Consider the following 23,594-nt stretch of genomic DNA (forward strand, 5'->3'; position numbering starts at 1 on the left):
GAAACTATAGCTACAAGCTATCTAAGGATGGTACTATAGAACGCCACCTCAAGGTAGGCCTAGTGGCGCCATCTCTTGGTCAGGTCGGAAACTTATCAATCCCCCCTCGTACATCTACTGCTCACGTTTTTCATAGAGATTCAGGCAGTCATGGCAGAGAGTGCGGCGATCGAGATGAATTTCGTATTGAGTGAACTGAATTTAAAAAAGTAAATGCGAGTTCCGCCCGCATCTAATGAAATTCATATCCGTTTCTACAGACTTTCTGCTATTACACACTTAATATGAAAATTTTAATCAGTCATGCGGCTTTTATGTTAATTTTCGACCTTAAATTACTATCCACAAAGACAGGCTGACTTTACATTTACCTCAATATCATAAATTACGTCAATCGTAACGCCGCCGCGTACTTTGTTACAAGCTTCTTCCCGCCAATTCGCCGCCAGCCGCGAGCTTCTGAGTTCAATAGGGTTCCAGTTCGCGGCATTTTATACATGCGACAAATGCGTACATGATCTAAACATTTTTGCTGGTGAAAATGGGCGAATTAAATTCAGATCCAAGCATGACACAGTATCCTGAATCCGAAGGTATCAAGTAAGTGCAATTTCATTATTGTTGCCTTGTCCTTTCGGTCTTTTGTTCTTAGTGCCTTGATTCTCAAATTTTCGCAAGCATTTTTTATTTTTTAGCGTGTGATTTTCCTGTATTCACATATCACTCAGGTGGAAAACAGAAACCATTTTTGATAGAGACTTGTAACATATAAAACTATAACTTATTCATAACTTAAAATGTCAAAAAAAGGTTAGTTAGAGTAGATTATGTATGGTACTAAATAATTAAAAAACGCGTCTAAATATTATTTGATGAATGCCTCGATTCTATTTTATTTAATACTGTCCAACTTGTATAAATGTTATTCAATAGAATCAGTCAATTTTTCTACCGAGCTTAATTTTTTTTTTAAATTGTGATTTAAAATAAAATAATGACGACGCCTTTTAATTTTTTAAAGTTTAATAGTAATACATTTTTAAAATAAAAATTTAATTTGATCATTATTTAAATTCATACTCTAGGAACAAATTTCAAAATGTTTTTTTTTACGTTTTCATTATTATGAATTTATTTAAATATTTGACAGTGATACCCAATATATTTAAGAATAGCCTGCAATTATTTGTTAATTTTTTCTATAAATGGCACATTGAATAAATTCCTATAAATTTTGTATTGGTAAGGAATTACGTGTTCTTTTATAAAGCATAAATATAAAAACACATTTATTTTATTTTGCATAGAAAAAGTACCATTTTATATATTTCTATCACTACAAGGACAGAATAAACTTTATTTCCAATATAATCGTGAAATCGTATAGGTGTATACTCGGATTTCTCAATAAGCTTTCCGCATTTTTCATTTAAGGCCATTAAAATTTAAGGATTCTTTGAAGGATGATTAATTTGGGTTTTTCGAGTATTATTGTAATGCTCTGAAGGAATTTAGGGTCGATTGTTTTAAAAATGCAGTCCATAAGGACTCTTGACACATAACTTTAAACATCAAAAACCAATTTAGCTCAAAATTATTTTTCTCGTAATAATTATTCTATAATTTGTGATTTTATATGTCCTTACAAAACGATACTATTTCTCATCCGATCTAAATAAATATAAGCTTATTTTCTTTATTATAACATATCCTACAAATATATTCAATTTGATTTAAAAAAAATGATTTAGCATTTATCAAATAAACTAATTTTTACAGTCTACAATTTCTAAACAAATTATTTCGCACCATGAAATGCTCAAATTCGAGTAATTTCTCTTCTTTTATTTAATTCATTAACTAATTTTATTTTATTGCTTAAAAATTTAAACTTCCCTTTTCCTTTTTTGTTTATTTTTTATCGTATTTATTCTCATGTTATACAATTTTTGATTTTGTCTTACAGATTTTGACTATAATAAAATATTTACTGAAGAGGGTCCAAGATCAGGACCGAAACGTATAGCTAACATTTGCTTGTTTTTATTGTAACTGACCTTTCCAATCGACGACTGATTGAGTGATCTAACATAAATACAAGTTCGAGACGGATTTATCAACAAAATTTATTCCACTTAATTGAAGATGATGTGTTACTAAAGAAGGTGAGCTATGATTTATCATAATTTTATCAAAATTACAATTGTTTGGTAAGATTAAAGAAAATCGCCAAATGTACACTGACTATATTATTAGACGAGTCATTTTTACCACTCTGTAGTTTTAGGTAATGCGATTCGTAAAGACTCTCAGCACATAACCCTAAACGTCAGATCATTTTATCTCAAAATTATTTGTATAGTAATAGTTATTGTACAATTTTTGTTTATTCTATAATCTCACAAAACAACCGCAATTATTATCTGATCTTAATAAACAATAACTTATTTCATTCATTGGAACATACTCTGAAATTATGTTAATTGTATTTCATTGAAAATAATTTATTTAGTGATTGTTAAGTAAATCAATTTTCGCAATTTACTGTTTCTAAAAAATCAGTTTTAATAAAGTTCTATTAACAGAATTGAAGAAAATATTCTGATAGACAAGGTGAGCTGTTTTTTAAATAAAATTTTTTAGTAATTTTCACCACAAAATATTTAGAGACACCTAGAGAAACCTAGAATGTTGTATAATTTGTAAATTTCTCAACAATTTAAGTTTCCTTCTTTTCTAAAAATAGTTTAATTTTTTGAGGTTTTGGCATTTCAATTTCTTTTAAAAAAACGTACGCTATCACCATTGCAATAATTTAAGATTCTTTTTTCTACACGATGAAATAGATAAATTTAGAGTTTTGACAGAAAACTATTTTCTCATGGAAGTACAAGGAAAAAAACTTCAAGTACAAAATTCAAGTTCTAAACCTTTGAAACATACACAAGATCTCGAGTTTTAAATGTTTCAACTTTAAAACAAATGTAGTAATTTTATTAAGTTTAAATTTGATGACGCTATTACATGATCTCAAACCAAAGAGCAGTTATATTTCATGGACTTCATGAAAAATCTATTTTCCTATTTGTTAAATTTAGCTGCATTAACGGATTTACTAAATGGTTGTGGCATGCAACAAATTTATTCGTCTGTAGATATTCTAGAATTAAGTAAAAGGCTTCAAAGTGGACACGAAGTTTTCAGCCATGAACAGGTATTGATATTAAAAAATTATAGAATTTTTTTGTGAATTTTTGCAAAAAGGAGAGCAGTAAATCCCACGAAATGACTTCATCTACCTGCTACAATTTCTTCTTTTATGCTTCTAGATGAATGCCAATACTACTGTGTCAGATCTCATGAAAAAAAGGTTTCTAATCATTCAGAAAATTCTCAGCTCATAATATTATTATCAAAATCTAATAGACTGAGTACTAAAAACGTTTCAAACGAGTTTGTTTCTTCAGTGGTTAATTCTTTAAAAGAGAAGTGAGGTTTTTGTTGTTGAAATTCTCTTCTTAATCATAGTCGTAAATCAGAAAATATTTATTTCATCATATTACGGGGCCTGAGAGCATATCTTTCAGCAGATTGGGACGGCTTAGCTATATTCAATTCGTATCGAAAGTATAAAGTCTTAGTTCCTCGTCTTAGAGAAAGTCTTTTTTACATAATATTAAAGAGGGAGGAAGATATCCTTTTTAGTACTCGTCATATAGAAGACAAAGAGTTGCAGTTTACGTAAGTTTTTTATTTGTCATTGAATACTCATAGATCTTGGGATTTATACTTAAATTGATATTTCAATATATGCTTGTATAAGCAGGCGTATTGCTTGTTTAAGAAAAATGAGAAACTAAATTCTAACCAGTTTTACCCATAGCCTTTATTTGAGAATAGAACGTAAAAATGAGTAGAATATTTAAATAATTGGTATTAATAAATTGCTGAACCTGGAAATTCTGTATGTCGATCAATATTACAAGAAGAATATCTTAGGTTATCTTAGAATATCTTAGGTTAGAATCATTAATAAATCGTTTTAAAAAAACTCGCGTACTTCAGATATTACAACTTTTTAGCAAGGAACCATATTTTCATTATTATAAATTTTTTTATTTAATAGAATAAGCCCGCAAAAATTTGAAGACATTAATTCTGATATTATATCGCTTTTTGCCTCTGAGACACGTGGAACATACTTTGCTCCATTTAAAACTGTTCGTAAAGATTATCTTCCTCTTTGAAAAATGTAACCATACTTTTATTATTAGTATTTTTCTATCTCCTCAAATATAATACACAATTTTAAGTCATGTATGTTTCAGCCTCTGACGAATCGAAACTTGAGTATATCGCAAATACTATCGACCCAACCCCTCAATTATTTCAGTATTGGAAAGAGACCAGTCCAGTTCGTAAACATGAGTTTGATCAAGAAAAGATAAGCATAGTGGACTTATTTATAAAGTATAAATGCCTTCAAATGCAGTTCGGTGCCGAACTGGTATGCATTTTTACATTCTCATCATTTATGATTGAGAAAGTATTAGAATTGTCGGAAATTTGACATCACACTTTTTCAACGGATCTCCACGTTTCGAGACCCCCTGAATCCGAAAATCAGGTTTTCACTTGATCTTTAAAAACAATGTTTCAGGTGAGCATGATGCCATTATCCTTTATCCTTTGCCTACGCTTATAAAGCCCAAAAATCCGGGCCGTTCAGGGAAAAACGCTGATGATTTGGGTACCGAAGTACCAGTCAAAAAACAAAGGAAGAGTGGAAAAGCTGCACAAAAAACCCAATCAAGAGCGTCCGAACCAGAATCTCAAGAGGCTTTCTTCATCGTGGTTCCGATATGTTGTAGATTGGAATCAACTATAGCGGGACAACCTTTCCTCCTTTAGTTTAAATTTTTTATCTTATCGCTTAGGAAATTTAAGCAATACTTTTCTTGCAAACTGCAGCGGGAATCGAAGCAGCCTTGAAACGTTGAAAAGAAAATCTTCATAAACAGGACTTGTCTATTCAGTTCTTGCCAGTTTTCGTAAGAACGTTAGAAAAGGTCGAATCTTCGTATGTTTATATAGACACTAATATCATATATCGTGTTTAAAGCCCTATGCTTGCTATTGATTTATATCTTAAGCTTTTTTTCGCTCTGGATTGTGAATATCCTTTAGACGCGGCTCACGTCTGGTTATTTATCCAACAGATTAGATTTCGCATAGTAGATCCACTAGATAAGTTTAGCGTGTCCATGAATACCTTGAAAGGTGAAATAGAACAAGTTCTACCGGTAAAATAGAAGAAGTTCTACCGGTGATGGAACCGTATAATAACTGCTGGTTCCGTATAGTTTTAATTATTTGTTTAAATGATCTCATATGAAATGCATAATTTTCTTTAGTTCTACTGGTAATAAAACCAAGTAATAACTGGCGGCTTTAATTGTTGAACATTATTGATTGGTTTCGTGCTAAGTTTAGTGTTTACAAAAAATCTACGATTAAAAAAAAGATTGATTGTGATATTTCGGCATGGCTGTGTGTTTCGTTTGTGACACAGTATAATTAGATAACAAGGCGTTAATTAACCATTATTCAGTCTTCCACCCTTTTTTAAGTTTATATAGGTGTTGCAGTGATAATTTCTGAAGAAGTTTTTCTTCCCTTAGTAGTTTTAGGAAACACAGGAAGCGATTTCATTCTGAAAGTAAGATACATATGGATGTTGTTTCAAAGGTGGAGGTAGATTTTTCTGAAACTTAAACATTTTACGATTCTTGTTATTCTCACGAAACTACTTCCTCCGAATCAGATAGCGATCAAGAATTTAACTTAGTCTATGAGCGGTCAAAGCTCCAATTCCAGGGTTGCCTGAATGCAGTGTTTGCATAACGCAACAATTTCTAGACGCGATGACGGAACAAGCGGCATTGTTTACGAGTAAATGGTACAGTTTTTCGGGCATACAGCGAAAAAGGGTTCAAGACCTCGTTGAGGATACTACTCAATTTTTGAGCGGAAAAGCTATCAATATTTTTCGCGAAAGCGTTTTGAGTCATGTTCGATCTAGATCATCACAAGCTGAAATTAAAGTTATGTTTAATAGATTACAAAATCCCTTCTTAAAACTAGACACTGAGTATCTTCTACTAAAATATTTCAGAACTGGTGGAATAAAGTAGTTTTTAAAAAAATCTTGGGAGAGTTAACTTATCTAAGTGAAACAGGAATTACTATAAACCATCCGACTGGAGAGAAAAAAATGTATTTTGACATAGTTCTTCTCATTGCAGATAATATAGGTTTACACACACTATTCGGTTACAATGAATGCTTTCGAGTAAATTATCCGTGTCACATATGTCGCATTAAAAAAGAGGATATTTATGTCACTTTCCAAGAAAATCTTTGTGAATTCCGCAACAGAAATAACTACGCTAAAGATCTAGCTAAAAATAATCCAAGCCTTACTGGAATTAAAGAAGAATGCATTTTTCACGAAATCGATTTTCACTGCACTGAAAATGTTGCAGTTGATATACAACATGACTGATGCTATACGACATGACTGAAAACCAAAAAAACCCTATTGTGATCTGAAAAAAAAACAAAAAAAACCCCATCCAAATCGGTTTTTAAATTAATAGATAACTTTTTTTGTTTTTTAATATAAAGAATTTCCATGAATTCCCTCTTTCTCTCATTACTTTCACTATGCAAAATTTGAACATTATCCCAGTCAAACTCATGGTCAGCATCAACAAATGCCTTTGTATGTCTCGCAAAAACACTCTTATAACAGCGTCCCAAACGAATATCACTTTTGTGCTCCTCTATCCTAGTATTAAGAAGTCTGCCAGTCTGTCCTACGCAATTCATCCCACAGATCCTGCAAGTGATCTTATAGACAATACCACCATTTTCAAAATTATTCAAAGGATCCTTGCAAAAATTGATCACCGAATCAATTTTAAATGGAATGCGGAAAATAGTATGAATTAAAAATTTTTTTAACATGAGTTCAATAGTTTTAGAAATTTGACCAAAAAATGGAAGAACAAAAGTATTGAACGAACTATATTTCTTTAACTCTTTCTGATTATCTACAAGCAAATTATTAATGTCTTTGTTTTTGATTTGTTGAACTCTAATTGCAATATGTTTCTCAATTAACTCCTTTGGATAATGATTCAGAAAAAGGATATTCCTAACAATATTAAAATTTCTTGTGTGAAATGAACAATGGGACAAACCTAAAGCTCTGTCAACGAAGTTTTTAATTACTGCAATTTTGTTTTGAAAGGGATGAGCAGAAAGGAAATTTAAAATTCTACCTGAATATGTACTTTTTCTGTACCAATTGGTAATAATATTACCATTCCAACCCTTAATTATTTCTATGTCCAAAAAACTGATTTTATAATCCTGTTCTATTTCATGAGTGAATTGAAGTTTTGGATGAAAACTGTTAAAAGTATCAATGACAATCTGTAACTTTTCCAGAGGAACACATAATAAGGTATCGTCGACAAACCGAAAATAAAAAGGCAAAACAAAATCTAATTTCCCAAAAACAAAAAAAACTTCAAATCCTCCATCACTAGTTCTGCTAAAATCGGAGAAATGACTGAACCTATGGGAGTACCAGACTTCTGTCTATAGAAAAATCCATTAAATTTAAAATAAGTTGATTCCATAATAAAAAATATCCCTTCAATAAAATCTTTTTGACATAAAGGAGTACGGGTTTTTATATTAGTCCATATATTTAAAATTGCCTTTTTAAGGGATAACCATCTTTGTGAATCTTTCTCAACCCATAACATCTTGCAAGAACTGTGTCTTCAGTGTTAATATCAGTCCATCTTATATCCTTTCCCAGAAGTCCTTTCTTTCTCCAATTGTCAAGCATCTTAAAAGTGTCTCTTTTTAATTTTTTTAACGGATTTTCATGCAATAATTCAAAATTATCATTATCAGAAAGCAAATTCTCTATATTCCTGATATAATTCGATTTTTTCATGCAAACAATAATACTGCCTTTATCACCATTCATGCAAACCACATCAGGGTTGCTTCTAAGAAACTCTTTCGTCATCATGAAACCTTTAGAAATTCTCCGATCAATATAACTGATATGCAAACTATTTTTTTCAACAAAGCTCTTTCACAAGTGTAAAACCTTGTTTCGGAAATCCTGCTGATCCAAAATAGGAATTTTGTGTATATTTGATTCAACATCTTTTACTATTTCTATCATTTGTTTTGCCTTAGTTTTTATCACACGGTTACTAAAACCTTGACCTAATCTGAGAATATCTGTGACTGAATCAGGAATTTGAATATCTGTCAAATTAACAAACCAAGGATCTTTACCTCCTTCTTCAAAAATCCTATGTAAATTTAAATTTTGTTCTTGAACACTAGTTTGCTGATGAATTAAATTTGAAAGATTGTTATCATGTTTTACATCACTGCTTAAAAATCTTTGATTGAGGAGAATCTGATGCTTTAAAAGATTAATAATTCCATTTTGTTGCAAACAAACTTCTAATTCACTTCTTATTCTTGAAATGCTTGTCTTTAAAAAATTAACATGATTTGAAACATCTTTGATAAATAAATTTAGTAGTGAAAATTTAAAATTGTTTTAAGTGTGTTCAAATTTTCTATTGCAAAAATTACTGTGAATAGAAAAATCTCGAAATTTGTTATCCAGGGAAAAAATTTTTGTAGGTAAAACGTCGTTTCTTCTACATTCCATCAAAAATCTTTTCTAAAGAATACTGCCTCTTCATGTCTTATTGATATTACACCATAATTGCACCTTCCTGAACATCTCAGGACCATGCTTAACTCTTACCTGATTAAAAAACGTAATATCCTAGAAATGACCTCTAGTCCAAGTCAGCTAAATCAAAATTTACGAAATTTAAATTAGACCAAAATCCAAATTAAAAATCCCATTTAACGTCCAATAATCAAATTGATGCAAAATCCTGTTATAAAAAACAAGAATCCAACGACCAAATTTGGACCATAACGAATAAACGAAAACCAAAAAAACCCTATTGTAATCTGAAAAAAAAACAAAAACAAACAAAAACAAAAAAAAACAACAAAAAAATAAAATAGAATTTTCGGAAAAAAATAAAAAAGAGGAAAGAAAAATGAGAAGGCAGTCAACCACATCCCCTTCCTTCTCTTTTTCTTTCTACCTAGACTATCTAGAAGCATTTTGCCCTCTCGATGTTGCTAAAATCTTACGATATTTTGTAACAAACAAATTTGTCAGTTTCGATACTTTAAACATAAGAATAAATGGTTTTCGCTACAATCGACACGACAAACGCAAAAAACCTACTGACACATCAGAATTACACTTGAAAAATAATCGCTTAAAATGAGTTCTGCCGAAATGCTGTGCTTGATTAGAAATCTTCCCATGATTTTAGGGGATCTGATACCAGAAAGCAATCTTCACTGGAAGTTACTAATACTTGTGTTCCAAATGGTCCAAATAGTAACAGCTAAAGCTCATCAAAAGGAAAGTTGTGATTTGTTGCAAACTTTAACTTCTGAATATTTAGAATTACTCTCTAAAATGTACCTAGGATCATTAATTCCAAAACATCACTTCTTGATACACTATTCGCGAAAAATGAAACTATTTGGACCACTTTCAAAAATTTCTTGTTTACCATACGAGCGAAAGCATAGAGAACGCAAAATGACTGCCCGTTCGTCTCTAAACCGAATTAATATCTGTAAGACAATTGCTTTAAAACACCAGCTAATATTGAACCATCGATTTTTGCGAAAACTATCAGAACCATTGTATAAAAGTAGACCATCCAAATCTGTTTTGTTGAATGAAATTCCAGAGTTCACATTATTTTCGTCTAAGCTACCTTTAGATATGAGTACGAGTTTATCGATTGTAAAGTGGATTGAGTTTCTGGGCCAATATATATTAAGCCAGATTCCGTTCTAGTTGTTCCATGTGAGAATGGTCCAAAGTTTCTTTCGATTCGGTGCCTTTTATTAGAAAAAAATCATGACTTATTAGCAGTTACAAAGGTTTTACTGAATTGGGATTATTCTAGACACGTTCAATCATACGAAATAAAAAGTTACGAGAGCAGCACTTAGAATGTACTCACATGGAAAGAGATCTTGAGCGCAACTGTATCTCATAAAACTAGACTCAACAATGGTAAAGATACATATTCAAAAAATAGGTGTAAATTTAAGTATTCCTTGCTATTTCGTAATAATTGTTTAATGGATATATGCGGCTTGAAGGTTTTTTTAGATTTCAAGTATTTAAAATTTCACTACCATTCTGTCGATAATTAAGAAGAGATTTGTTTTTGCGGTAGTCGTTTAAATGATTTTAGTCTGAGATTGTGTTATAAGGATCAATGGCATCAAATTGTGATTTTATAGTAAAAATTAAAAAATTACGTTTCAAATAAAACAATAAAAAAATAAGGATTACTATTCTGCTTATTTACCTACTATACCTACTACGTACTAATTTTATAATACATACTTTTTAATTATTATTATAAGTTTTAAATATTGATTTTATTTTTACTCCGCCTGTAAATTCAGGAATTAGTTGAAGAATGAAATGAAATTACTCGAGAACTGTTGATTTTAGGTCGAATATGGTGATGTGAAAAAATGTTCATAATTTTATAGTTCACAAAAAAGGTTTTATCTATTATGAACTTATTATCAACGGCTGCGCTATGAAATTGGATTAGCTGCACAATTCTTTTATTTCTGAACAAATAAAATAAAATCTCAAATATCCTGGAAAAAACGTCGAAAATATATCAGGCGATTTGTGCTGGAGCAAATGCAGGTTCCTGTTAACAAAAAAAGCGATTAATTCATTTGCATAACAAACTATCAGTATAAAATGAGCTCAACTTCAGTGTACAATTTGATATGCTTAAGGGGATGCTTTTGAGATGAAACTTCTTGCAAGTGTTCCTCCATTTTCATACAATACATTTTCCAATTTGTAGGTCAGAATAATAATACTTAGGGCCTCTTTTAAAGCTTTAAACAAGTAAATTTCAAAATTTAAGCTATGATATCGGAAGCAGCGGTGATTATGAGTCCTAATGGCAGCAATGGGAGCGGGGGCGAGAACGGTTACCTCTTTCGATGATATTGAACCCTTCGAAATTTTTTTGCTCACTTTTCCCGACAATACAATTGGCCTTCGGGTGGCCGTGACGTCATTGCAATGCAGGTTCTCAATGAGAAAAATTTCAAAAATAAAAATAAAATTATAAAATAAAATTAATGCATCGCACATTAAGCCATCTTTTTATTGTATGAAAAAGATATTCTGCTTGATGATTTGAATAAGAGTAATTACAAATATATCCTTAAGAAACTATAAAACCATAATTACAAAAATGAATTTTTTATTTTCAAACGCAGTGAACAAGACAATTAATAATAAATATATCATAATTTTGAAATGTCTATAACTCGGATTAATTTGTACTTTATTCCCTAAGCACTAGAAAATTGTGATGGAATTTATTTCACACGTAGAGGTTAAAAACTTTTCATCTTTTTACATTCTCATTTAGGGGTTAAATGTACTATTTCAAGATTCTTTTTGGTAATGTTCACAACATTCTATTGAAGCAGACTGGGAAAATATGGCGCTCCCGCAAAACACGTTTTTTATTATTGCTTGTGATGAGCATGCGATAACTCCGGGCACGATTGTCTGCAATTCAAAATCCAAAAGTACAAGTGTTAGAGTTGCTACAGGTCTGATGGTTCCGGAAAATTAGGGAATGTCAGGGAAAACATAATAGAGTTCGGGAATTTTCGTTAAAGTGAAATTATTTTAATTATTATGATTAAAAATCGCAACTATTTAGTTGCAAATTAATCTGTGTTTGTTAAGGATTCAAATTATTTGGTTGAAAATCCTTTTTACTTCGCCGAATTCAACTATTTTTTGTATAAAATTTTGTATAAAATTCATTGCGTTTAAAAATAAAAATTCATTTTTGTAATTATGGTTTTTTATAGGTTCTTCAGGATATGTTTGTAATTGCTCTTATTCAAATTATCAAGCAGAATATATTTTTCATAAAATAAAAAGATAGCTTAATGTGCATTGCATTAATTTTATTTTATAATTTTATTTTTATTTTTGAAATTTTCCTCATTGAGAACTTGCATTGCAGTGACGTCACGGCCACCCGAAGACCAAGTCTATTGACGGCAAAAGTGAGAAAAAAAATTTCGAAGGGTTCAATATCATAGAAAGACTTCTCGCCCCCGCTCCCATTGCTACCATTAGGACTCATAATCACTGCTGCTTCCGATATCATAGCTAAATTTTGAAATTTACTTGTTCAAAGCTTTAAAAGAGGCCCTAAATATTATTATTCTGACCTACAAATTGGAAAATGTATTGTATGAAAATGGAGGAACTCTTACAAGGAGTTTCATCTCAAAAGCATTCCCTTAAACATATCAAATTGTACACTGAAGTTGAGCTCATTTTATACAGACAGTTTTTCATGCAAATGACTTAGTCGCTTTTTTTGTTAACAGGAACCTGCATTTGCTCCAGTACAAATCGCCTGATATATTTCCGACGTTTTTGCAGGATATTTGAGATTTTATTTTATTTGTTCAGAAATAAAAGAATTTTGCAGCTAATCCAATTTCATAGCGCAGTCGCTGATAATAATTTCATAATAGATAGCACCTTTTTTGTGCACTATAAAATTATGAACATTTTTTCACATCACCATATTCGACCTAAAATCAACAGTTCTCGAGTAATTTTAAAAAACATGTTATTGTTTAACACTTACCAGAATTTCGGAACTGTGCCGCACACATATGTTTGGGGACTTTTCACAATATCTTTATAAAGCCATTGCCAATGTATCTGTGAAAAAATGCTACTTTTACGAATTTTTTTTTTTTAGTGATATTTGTTCCCCGTTGACTGGTCTACAATGTTCGTGTACCTTATACGCTTGGTACAAGCTCCCCTGCTGTACGGGAAACTCGTCTTTTCTTAATCCCATACCGACTTGTTCTTTTCTGTTTGGCCCCTAACTGAAACATTTGCCATTAATCATTTATTATTTTCGCATCCTGGATCTGGAAAGGTAGACCCGTTTGGGAATGAGATATAAATTTCAGTCAATGAAGACCGAGATTTTCAACCGTATTCTTCTCCATGTGGTACCGAGGAGGGTTCCTATCCGGGGTCGATACGTTTGCCAATTTAGTTTATAAAAAAATGCACGTTTTGTAATTACATATATTTATAAGACCCTAATCTCAATACAAACAAAGATGTCACTGAAATATATTTATTCGTATTATAAATCAATCGCACAAAGAAATTGACAGTCACGAGCTGTTTCTGAAAGTTTTAGCTACTTTCTTGAAAAACGTATACTTTTCTGGTCTTGTTATTGATACTTGAGTGGAATAAATTGTCATTTCGCGACAGAACAAAAAAATTGTATAAAGCAAATTGACAGATGAAGCCACTTTTAATGACTTCAGGTACTTTTTAATGTGCATATGCAAATATGCACTATTAGGCATTTCCATGCGTAATATTTTTTGGTTATGAGTTTTTGCTTTAATACTATTTTAAAACAAAGTTAAAGTTTATTTTCCCAGCGTGATGCACAAATGCGAATCGTGACGCACACAAGGTGTGCGATTCCTTAATGGAAATGTTTTCGCTACTAAAACTTCTTTATGAAATGAAATATTTAATAAGTTTTTATTTAATTTTATAAACTTTAATGCTAAATAACAAAACATTAAGGCAAATAATTTTATCTTAGAAGATCCCTTCTAGAAATAATGAATTGAGACCGATAAGAAACAATATAACTAATATCTCAATCGTTCCGAATCGTGTTTCTTAATTGTGCCAAAATGATTGGCAACAATTGAGCATTTTGCATTTCCAATTGTTTCGAATCGGGTACTTGGAATTTGCTACGTGATGGCAACACTTTTGCCTGGAGAGAATTATTTAAAGACAGTTATTTACTTTTTCGGAATAATATAAATTTGAAACAGTATATATTATGAAACAAAGTAAATAAACATTTTGTAAATAATTCTTACCAGATGAAAGTGGTGCTACGAAAAAATGTGCTAATAGTATTTTATGTTAAAAATATAAAATTAGATACACGATAGAAATAAAAAAGTTGATTTTGTGATAATAAAGCAAAATTGTTATTTCTTATTATAAGCTCTTGGATTGTTTATTTTAGTAAAAATGTTTATGAATTGTTATAAGTTTTAAATTCGGTTGAGATTTAAAAAAAAAGTAAGCGAATAATTTAGAAATGTAAAACTTCAGAAAAGCGATTAAAGTATTATTTTATTATTAAAAATGTCAAGCTGTTATTAATTGAATAAAATTAAACAATTAAAAATTAATATTTCAGATAAAATATTTTTTTTGTCAAAAAGAGGTCTCAATTTTGAATTATTCGCAATAATTAACACATAAATTCATATTATATAAAAACAGTTTTTATTAATTCAACTTCCTAAATTTTTAGTTAATTGAAATATAAGTGCTCAAAATGATGGTAAAAATTCTTTCTAAATTGAACAGTGAATTTACGTCAATGTCGGTGATATTATATTTGGTAATCCTTAGATTATGAATTCCCCTTTACCACTAATGATCGTTAAAAAAATTGTACACGAGTCAATACAATTCAAAGTTTAAGCTTTTGAAGCTAAAAATTTTGTTATTTAAAGTATTTAAGACTAAATTGCAAATTAAACCAATTGAAATGGAAGTTTTATGATTACTAAACGTTCTAAATATTTAATTAAACAATTTCAAGCAGCGATTTCCAGTTCAAACGTTCATTAATATATGTAAAAATGACAAGCCTTCTGGAAACTTTTTTATTAATAAAGCATTTGAAATTGTACGATATGGATTCCGAAGTTTTTAACTTTGCTTAATATAAAATGATGCCATGTGAAATTTAAGTATGAAAAATATACATTTTTAATTTTGTTTCGATTTGATTTGAATTAGTAAAAATGCAGACATCAAAAATAGGATTTTAAAATTTAGGTTTCTAAACTGCTTACATTTAAACTTAATAATTTCTTAATTTTTAAATTGCAAATTCAAAGTTAAAAACAATTCGTAAATTAAAAATTAAACTTTTTCTGGTAAAACCATTCGTTGTAATGAATTGAACTTAATATAACCTAAATCCTAAAAGGATTGGATAAGTTTTTCTACTGAAAATGTAATGAGTTACCTATAATTTATTTAGCCTGAGTTTCAAAATATTGACGCCATCCTACCTTCTATAATGTTTCCAATCGTTTTCAATTGGGCATCCATTATTCTGAGTTGGGGGTTAAGTTTTCAATGCAGCATTTTGATTTTGCCTTATTCACAAGCGGTTTTTTATTTTGTCAAACAAAAAAATCTCGAGAATATGAATTTCAAAATAAGTAAGTAAACGTTTTACAATAATATACCGGCTAAATCAAAATGCCTACTTGATAATCATACTACCTCATTGTCACCTTTAAACGGTATGATTTTTATATGTTGTTATTCAATTACTTTTAGCTTTTCTTTCGGTATACCGTCTGAAATTTTTTTTTGTACTTAAAACTTTTGGTAAATTACTAAAAATTTAATATCAAACCAATAAACACCAAGGCAAATTATAAAATGGACGTCCACTCAGCGCTGCCACCTACGAAAACTCACTAAAAATGATTATAATGCGATAAACGACAAGTGGAGATTCTTGTCCTTTTTTTGCTCTATGATGACACATATTACGTTTCCCAAAAAAATACCCATAAGTCTTACACAACTTCCGCCCGTGATCAAAAACGTTTTCAAAATAGAAAAACTACCTTCAACAATGTAAACATAATATAGGGCTTCAAATTAATTACATGACACTCGAAAATTTCGCTCTCTTTATAATTTCCCCAGAACTACCCTTCCACGTGAACGTATGCACCAAAACATTTATATGTAAGGAAAAGGTATTCAAAATAATCAGACTTAGAAGAAACTGTTAGTTGATATTTTGTTCTCTCTGAAAATATATAATACGTGGCCCAAAAACTACCCCTAAGTCATACATACCCTCCTCTCGCAATCAAAAACGTTCAAAAGGTTGTAAAACTACCTTGTACAATTCATTTTTTCATTCATCCTTTTCCTGAAAGCTACCCTTCCACGTGAAAGTATGCAGCAGAACATATATGTATGGAAAAAGGATAAAAATAATAGAACTTAGAAAACACTGTTAGTCGATATTTTTTGCTTTTCGATAATATATGATACGAGTACGTTACCCAAAAACTACCCCTAAGTCATACGTCACCTCCCCTCGTTATCAAAAACGTTTTAAGAGTTGCAAAACCACCTTGAAGAATACAGAAATGATTTAGAACTCCAAATTGATTACATGGCACTTTAAAATTTGCCCCCTTTCATAATTTTCCCAAAAAACTACCCTTCCAAGTGAACGTATACAGCGGAACATATATATGTATGAAAAAAGCATAAAAAATAATACAATTTAGAAAAGACTGTTAGTCGATATTTTTTTGTTGTTTTTTTGCTCTTCGATTATATATAATACGTTACCCAAAAACTACCCCAAAGTTGTAATTTTTTAAAAATTTAAGTTAATTAATTATAATTTTATTTAAAATAAAATTAAATTAATTTTATAAATTTTAAATGAATTCATTTAATAATTAAAATAAATATAAAATAAATATAAAATATACATACCCTCCTTTCGTAATCAAAAACGTTTAAAAAGTTGGAAAGCCATCTTGAACAATGCAAAAATTATTTACAATTCCAAATTAATTACATGACACTTGCAAATTTCCCCCACGTTGTAATTTTCCTGAAAAACTACCCTTCTACGTGAAGGTATGCAGCAGAAGATGTTCTGTTGTATACGTTCACGTGGAAGGGTAGTTTTGGGAATATTATGAGGAGAGGAAAATTATCAAGTGTCATGTAATGAATTTGGAGTTTTAAATCATTTTTACATTTTTCAGGGTTGTTTTCAAACTTTTAAAACATTTATGATCACGCGGGGAGGGTATGTATGACTTTGGCGTAGTTTTTAGGGAACGTTTTATATATTATCAAAGAGCAAAAAATGAGCAAAAAATGAGCAAAAAATATCAAATAACAGTTCCTTCTAAGTTTGATTATTATAAATTTTTTTTTATACATGTAAATGTTCTACTGCATACGTTCACGTGAAGGCTAGTTTTGGGGAAATTATTATAAGAGGGAAATTTTCAATATTCATGTAATTAATTTGGAGTTATAAATAATTTTTACATTGCTCAAGGTCGTTTTCCAAGTTTTAAAACGTTTTTGATGATCAGGGGAGGGTATGTATGGCTTAGGAGTAGTTTTTGGGTAACGTATTACATATTATCGAAGAGCAAAAAAATATCGCCTAACAGTTTTTTCTAAGTTTTATCCTTTTTTCATGCATATATGTTCCGCTACATAACTTCACATGGAAGGGTAGTTATTCGGGGAAATTATAAAGAGGTGGAAATTTTCAAGTTTCATATAATTAATTTGAAGCCCTAAATCATGTTTACATTGTTGAAGGTAGTTTTCCAGTTTTAAAATCGTTTTTGATCACGGGGGGTAGTTGTGTAAGACTTAGAGTTAGTTTTTTGGGAAACATAATATATGTCATCATAGAGCAAAAAAAAAGCAAAAAATCTCCAGTTATCGTTTATCGCATTATAATAAGTTTTAGTGAGTTTTCGTAGATGGCTGCGCTAAGTGGACGTCCTGCTAGCGCCGCCACTCTCTTCCCCGAAGTTTAAAGAAGAAACAATTTTTTTTAGCATAAAATTAGCAAAAAAATATGGCGTATTCCATTTTATAATTTGCCTTGGTGGCGGCGCTGAGTGGACGGACCTGGCAAATGCATTTATTCAATTCAATCCGATTGAAAACAGTTGACACAATTAGCAACAATTTAAACCGATTCAACTTTTGATTACTCTTAATAGTTATTAATAGTGTCCAATCGATAATTTCTAGGAGGGATAGCTACTTCTCGGTAGGGAGAGATTTCGCGAAAGCATTATTTCTCCAAAGCACGATTTGTCCAAAATCTGCTATTTTTAGAGAGCAAGACTTGGGCGCATGTTTCATAGTTGAGAAGAGAGGCACGAGTACATAAAAAACGGATGAATGTCGGTAATATACGCGCGGGTTTTCATGAATTTCAACTACAGATAGAGCAGCAGAGAAGTTAAATGAAAAAATTCAAAATGTTAATACGAAAGATGTGTGCATATTGATTATAAAAATGGTATTGATATCACAAATTTCGCGAATCAAATTAAATAATAATTCATTTCATGTCATTATTTTTACGGTAAATAATAAACACCTAAATCAAATTAAGTTTCAACGAGAATGCACAGATTTGTACGGAACTTCAAGTTTCACAGTGGTGAATGATTATTTCTTGTTATGAATAATAAATTAGAACATTCAGAGGTTACGTTATCGGTTGTTCATACGAAATTGTTATTTTAATGAAAAGAGCATTAAATATCAAAGATATCTCGCGAATTTGAACGATTAAAGGATACTTTTTGTTTTATCATCCAAAAAGGTTATTTTCAAGAGAAAAGCATTATTTATGATAGAAGATTTACCAATTTTAACATTGAGAGGTTATCTTAGCGGTTGTTTCACAGGAAATTCTTATTTTTATGAATACATAATCACGTATGAAATAAAACTTACAAGTTTGAACATTTAAAGTTAATGTTAGGAACTTTTGCAGGAAATTGGTATTTCAAAGAAAAGAATCATTACGAATACAAGAAAACTTACAAAATTGAACATGCGAATGTTAGTTTGCTGTTTTATCGCGAAAAATTTGGTATTTTTGAGGAAAAATTATTATGTTTGGAAGAAAAGTTACAAGTTTAAACATATTTAAACACTGTGTAGGCAGGTCTCAAAGGAAATCAGTATGTGTATGAAAAAATAATTACTTTTGAAAGAATACATATGACTTAAACTATTTTACGGTTATTTTGCGGTTTTTTCCGTAGAACATTGGTATTTTTATGGACAGATCATTGCGTTGTATAGGAAACTTACAAGCATTAATTATTTTGTGGTTTTTAAAGGTTTTTTTCAACCACAGATTAGTATTTTTAATTTAGAGTTATTAAACTTTGGCAAAAATCTTTTAATTTTAAACAGATCAAGGTTATGTTACGGTTTTCTCATAGGAAATTGTTATTTAAAAAAAGGAATAATTACGTGTATGAATGGGTAAATTGGGTAAATATTGAAGAAAACTATTTTACTTCAGAAATTGTTTTGTTATGTGACCCGTGTCGAAATTTTGGCGGGGCGCTGGTCGGGCCCCGATCGGGGAAAATGTGGCCCTGGCAGGGTAATCTGTCTACCACCAAACCGTAAATGAAAAGCCCTACCAGATAGGGTCCAGATGTGGATATCCAAAATGGGGGCCTGATCTGGCCCAGATATCTACCCTTTAATTTTTTATTTCTATAATTAGTACTATTTTAAAAGTTTTTATATGAATATTTTTTAATCTATTGTTTGAATTTATCGATAAGAGTTTTCATTTCAAAGAAAACCATTATTTTTTAATCTTAATATTCTTTTGGAATGATTTTTGTATAGCTAATGCGCATGGGGCACGTGGAGTGACAATTCAAAAAGTGAGGTTATTTTCGCGAAAATATAAAAAGTATATAATCTATAATTTTATTAATCTGGAAATTCCTACATTTGATATAACATAACCTCTATTCTCACAATATCAGCAGCAAAATATAAAATTCTAAAAAGCTGGAAAACATTTTTTTATTCGCATAAATACAAAATGCGCTCAAACTGACGATATACATAATTCAGTTTGACACACACACACTGAATCAGTGCAATTTCATTGATTCAAATAGCTAGAAATGGATCACTGACAATCAGTGAAAGTTTACTTATTGATTCGGTGAAATAACCATTCTTGAGGGTTGACAGCACTGCAACATGTTCAATTTAGCAATCATAATAAAATAATATTTTAGTATATTTAATCAAAGAATCATAGTAAAACTTAAAGCCCATAAATATGATCAAATATTAAATAAGGTGAAAAGTTCTGATGCCTTTAGATGAAAAAAACCTCACATATTACTTTAATTTTAAGATTGGACTGTCAAGTACAAAATCTTTAAGTATAAGTACTTCCTATACGAGTTAGAGTATATTTATCCTGCAGTTAATTCAGCATTTACAGCCCGAAAATTGAAAAAATTATTTCATCAAGGAATTCTTCTTGCTACTTAAGTGAAAGATTAACAACAACGCTTAACTTAAAAATTTAGAGGTTATGCTTCTCATGATTTACTGTGGCGTTACTGAACTGATTAGTGAATAAGTCCGAAATAACTGATTAATCAGTGAAATATCTAACTACTATTTCAATCAGTGAGATTTTCACTGATTCATTTTTACAGAGTATATATATATATGTTAAACTGAATGATTTTAATTTTTCTCTGGCTTGTATACAGCATTAACTACTTATCAATATAAAAATTAATTGCTATACATGGTTAGAAGTAAGCTGTAAACAGTTCTTCGAAAGAAAATTACAGTTCACAGATTTGTTGCAAATTTAATTAAGAAAATTCAGATGTCTCACATAACAAAACAATTTCTGAATTAAAACAATTTTCTTCAATATTTACCCAATTTACCCATTCACGCACGTAATGTTTCCTTTTTTAAAATAACAATTTTCTATAAGAGAACTGTAAGATAACCTTGATCTGTTTAAAATTAAAAAATTTGTGCCAAACCTTAATAGCTCTAAATCATTCTTTACTTTGAAATACCAATTTCCTGCAAAAAATCCGAACATAACCTTTAAATGTTCAAACTTACAAGTTTTCTTTCATACGTAATTATGTTTTCATAAAAATAAGAATTTCCTATTAAAAAACCGATAACGTAACCTTTGAATGTTCTAATTTATTATTCATAAGAAGAAATAATGATTTACCAATGTGTAACTTGAACTTCCGTAAAAATATGTGCATTCTCTTTGAAACTTGATTTTATTCATCTGTTTATTATCTACCGTGAAAATAATGACATGAAATGAATTATTATTGAATTTAATTCACGCAATTTGTGATAGCAATACCATTTTTATAATCAATATACACAGATATTTCGTATTAACATTTTGAATTTTTCATTAAACTCCTCTGCTGCTCCATCTGTAGTTGAAATTCATGAAAACCCGCGCGTATATTACCGACATTCATCCGTTTTTTATGTACTCGTGCCTCTCTTCTCAACTATAAAACAGGCGCCCAAGTCTTGCTCTCTGAAAATAGCAGATTTTGGACAAATCGTTCTTTGGAGAAGCAATGCTTTAGCGAAATCTCTCCCTACCCCACTTCTCGTTCATCCGCATAGTTTGCGTCCTGCTTTATTCCGATCTTGTAGTCATTGATGACACGTACTTTGTGCATCTTCTGCATCATTGAAATTGGCCGCACTTCATCCCAATGTTCTTTTTTTGGGCTGCAGTAGCGAACTCTTGAGCCGTTCGCACAGTTTCGCCTGATCTGACTCATCGACATATAGAAATGGACCGGTAATGCTGTGCGGAGTACGGTAATGGGCTCTAGAGACAGAAAAAATATATGAGACGTAGACCTATATCTTTCCAGATAAAGCTGATTGGTCGAGAATATTTTCTTTGGGTGAAGTTTGGCACAGCAAAGGACCGTTCTTTGTATCGTGAGTGCCCCAATAATGTGACGTTTCTCGCACTTTTCAGAAATGATTTATTTATAATTTATTTAATTATAATTTATTGCAAATAAATATAAAAAAGGGTGGCAGTTTGTGTAGTTTGTGGGCGTCGTCAAGACGTTTATATGAAAATATGTTTTCATACGTAAGTAAAGTTATTATTATAACCTTGATGTATAGTTATTGATAGATAACCTTATAACCTTGATGTGAAGTTATTGAATATAGTAAAATAAAAAATGTTACAACAAAAATAAAACCTCAAAATATGAAGTTTTGTACCTATGCAATACGAATGGTTATTTTTTTATGTCATCGAAATATTATTCAAATTTTTGACAGTTTTTGCATTATTTTTGAACTCACAAAACGATTATTATTGTAGCATTTTCAACCAATTTCAAGAAGAATTTAAGGTTACCAAGTTTTAAAAATAATCTATCTGAAACAGGTTATTTTACATGAATTTTCTTTCAAATTCAATTTATTATAACTACAAATTTCTAATGTATTGTTTATCTTTTTTTTAAATTAATCGTCTAGACTTTTTAAGCAATGCCCGGGGCCACCAATTCACTTGACAGAGTCCTGAAATAGATAAAGGCAGGTCTACGTCTCATATGTTTTTTCTCTCTGTACAGCCCATTTCAGTTCTCCCCAAAGCGTTATCGGTCCATTTCTATATTTCGATGATCTGACTCTTCGCCATACTACTCCTTTTCCAGTTGCTCTTATCCCGTCAACGACACCCTTACCATGACTAGATGCAAAAAAGCTTCAAGAAAAATTCGCACCGTAGCGATGATTGAACACCGGAAGAAGAGAAAGTGCGTAGCACTGCTTGAACTGACTGGCTGCTTCGTCAAAAAATATTTTCACTTCTGTGACATCATTTGAGTTCTCCACCAGATCACCGAAAAGAAACTCTAAATTTTTGCATACGCTAAGTTTTCCATGATGCAAATCATCTGATACAATGCATAACTTTTTGTTTGGTTCTGATCAATCCAAGCGCGGACAGTGAAAATTAAGCACTAAGCATGATGAAAAGAGCAGCTTCAATTTTCTTTAAATGTTTGAGAGCATACTTTTCTGCATAATCAATTTGTATACAAATACATTTCCCATTGACACTTTTTATGCAAACATTGGAAGGATCGTATCCATCGACTAGATTTTGTCATGGATGGCATCTTCCCATCATACACGTTTCATAATCCGAATTGCAGGTTAAGCTGTTTACAAATTCCTTATGATTAGTAGGTATTCTGCAATAGATGTGCAAGACATTGATAAGGAGTTACATATTCTCATGTATTTTACAAATTCACACCTCGTGAGTAATTTGTTTAAAACTATCTAAAAATGGCGGTTTCAAAGAATGAAATTGTGCGAATCCAAGATTTAAGTCTAGATTCTGCTGAAAAAAATGCTATAAGCTTCGTGGTAGGAGATCAGCCTTTATCTTTTAGGAACATAAGATTTCTGGATTCTACCATTTTGATCCTTTGTTCTAATTATTTTTCAGTCTTGCAAACAGGGTTACTGACGGTTTTTGAAAGGAGCATTTGGGAAGATTGCTTCTCGCCCTCTCAACTGATTTGCCTAAAGTCTGAACGCAGCGGTAACCTGAAGGATAAACATTGCTTTAAAAAAATAATAT

General features: G+C 30.7%; 1 long non-coding RNA gene across 1 annotated transcript; it reads left to right on the plus strand.

Moving 5' to 3' along the window:
* The first annotated feature begins 175 nt into the window (after nucleotides 1-175).
* Nucleotides 176-5,447, plus strand: LOC117179134. Its single transcript, XR_004467867.1, has 4 exons — nucleotides 176-600; nucleotides 1,967-2,165; nucleotides 4,329-4,507; nucleotides 4,661-5,447. It is a non-coding gene; the product is annotated as an uncharacterized LOC117179134 (long non-coding RNA).
* The last annotated feature ends 18,147 nt before the right edge of the window (nucleotides 5,448-23,594 follow it).

The sequence above is a fragment of the Belonocnema kinseyi genome, chromosome 8 (assembly GCF_010883055.1).
Source record: "Belonocnema kinseyi isolate 2016_QV_RU_SX_M_011 chromosome 8, B_treatae_v1, whole genome shotgun sequence".
Lineage (NCBI taxonomy): Eukaryota > Metazoa > Arthropoda > Insecta > Hymenoptera > Cynipidae > Belonocnema > Belonocnema kinseyi.